Below are 2,427 nucleotides of genomic sequence, written 5' to 3'. Positions count from 1 at the left end.
GATGGACAAGGATGCCTGGCATGCTGCAGTCCATGGGGTCACAAAGAGTCGGACATGACTGAGCAACTGAACTGAACTGAACTGAAGAAGCATACATTAATATGTTGTTTTCAAGAAATGGACTTCAAGTATAGACACATTTTTTAAAAAAATAAAAGATTAGAAAATTATACCATGAAAATAGCTAATCAGAAGAGTGCTAGTGGGGCTACACAAGAAGTAGAATTCATAATAAGAAGTATTACCAGCAATAAGGGCTTCCCCAATGACACTAGCGGTAAAGAACCCACTGCCAATGCAGGAAACTTAAGAGACGTGGGTTCCATCCCTGAGTTGGGAAGATCTCCTGGAGAGGGCGTGGCAACCCATGCCAGTGTTCTTGCCTGGAGAATTTCATGGACAGGGGAGCCTGTGGGCTATAGTCCATGGGTCACAAAGAGTCAGACATGACTGAAGTGACTTAGCACACATCAGAGTAAAGATAGGCATTTCATAATGATGCAATAGCAATTTATTAAGAAAAAATAACAATCCTAAATGTATTTTCATCTAATACAAAGCTTCAATATACTCAGTGCAAAAAACTGACAGAGCTAATCTGGAAAGAGACAAGTCCTAATTAAAAATGGAGATTTTAACTTTCCTATTCCAGTACTTGATTAAAACAAATATATTTTAAAATGCTTTCCAATAAGAGCCCAGAAGAATGGCTCCCTCAAAGAAAGGTGGCAAGAAGAAGGGCTGGTTCACCATTAGCATTGTGGTGAGCAGAGAATACACTATCAACATTCACAACCACATCTATGAAATGAGTTTCAAGAAGTGTTCCCCTCAGGCACTCAAAGAAATCCGGAAATTTGCCATGAAGGAGATAGGAACTCCAGATGTACACACTGACACCAGACTTAAAAAAGCTATCTGAGCCAAGGGAATAAGGAATGTCCCATCTCATATTGGTGTGTGATTGTCCAGAAAATGTAGTGTAGATGAAGATTCACCAAACAAGCTCTATATGTTGATTGCCTACATACCTGTCATCACTTTAAAAAAACTACAGGCAGTGAATATGGATGAGAACCAACTGTTATTGTCAAATAAAGTTGTAGAACCACAAAAATTAATAAATATATAAAGACTTGAATAAGATTATTAGCCAGTTTAACTTTACTGATATTTATAGAACACTACACACACCAACTGTGGAATTCACATATTTTCCAAGTATATGTGGACTATTTATGAGATAGATCAGCTGCTGGGCCATGAAAGATCTCAGTCCACTTCAAAGAACTGGAGTCATACAAAGCATGCTGCTGCTTCTTAGTCACTTCAGACGAGTCCAACCCTCTGCGACCCCATGGACCATGGCCCGTCAGGCTCCTCTGTCCATGGGATTCTCCAGGCAAGAATACTGGAGTGGGTTGCCATTTCCTTCTCCAATGATAAAGTAAGAAGTGAGTGAAGTGAAATTGCTCAGCTGTGTCCAACTCTTTGTTACCCCTTGGACTCTAGCCTGCCAGGCTCCTCCATCCATGGGATTTTCCTGGCAAGAGGACTGGAATGGGTTGCCATTTCCTTCTCTGCATAAAAGCATATTCTCTAAAAACAATAAAACCAATAAAAGTATGATCTTTGATACAAGAAGTCAATAGCAAAAAGATATCCTTAAACATTTGGAAGTTAAGCAACAAAGTTCTAAATAACTCATGAATTCAAAAAGAAATTCCCAAGGAAATTAGAAAATACTTTGAACTGAATGATAATGGAAGCAAGATACAACCAGAGTCAGAGGAACATAGCTAAAGCAATGCCTAAAAGGAAATACCTAGAAAGGACAAAAGATTTAAAAGCAATGATCTGAGCTTTCATCTTAAGGAGCTAGTAAAAGAAGAGGAAATTAAAGTAAAAGGAACAAAACAATAAAATAAAAGCAAAGTACAAATCAATTAAGTAGAAAATAGATACAGAAGTGAGAAGAGGTCTCTTGAAAAGATTAATGAAACACAAACCTCTATCTAGATGCATCAATAAGAAAGAAAGAAAACACGAATTACCAAATTTCACTTGTGAAAGAAAGAGAGGGATTCCACATACATTTTAAAAAACAATAAAAACAGTTAGAAACAACTTTATGTAAATAAATTTGACAAGCTAGTTAAATGAACAAACTCCTTGAAAGGCACAATTTACTAAAATTAAATAACAAATTAGAAATCAAAGATACAATATCACTTACACTAGGACAAAGAAATGAAATCGACATAAATCTAGCAAAATGTTTTAAGATTCTATGTTCAGAAAGTTATAGAACAATGAGAAAAGAAATTTTAAAAGCTATAAATATATGGAAAGATATTCCATGTTCATGGATTAGAAGTCTACATTGTTAAAATTCAATTTTTTCCAAATTAACTATAATTCAACATA

At 35.9% G+C, this 2,427-nt stretch overlaps 1 pseudogene; it reads left to right on the top strand.

The window, feature by feature from the left end:
* Positions 1-706: 706 nt before the first annotated feature.
* On the top strand, positions 707-1,132 carry LOC122710038 (annotated as a pseudogene).
* Positions 1,133-2,427: the final 1,295 nt, after the last annotated feature.

Source organism: Cervus elaphus, chromosome 16 (assembly GCF_910594005.1).
Source record: "Cervus elaphus chromosome 16, mCerEla1.1, whole genome shotgun sequence".
NCBI classification, from domain to species: Eukaryota; Metazoa; Chordata; class Mammalia; order Artiodactyla; family Cervidae; genus Cervus; species Cervus elaphus.
Note: the sequence above shows the minus strand (reverse complement) of the source record. Positions and strands in the feature narration are given on the sequence as shown.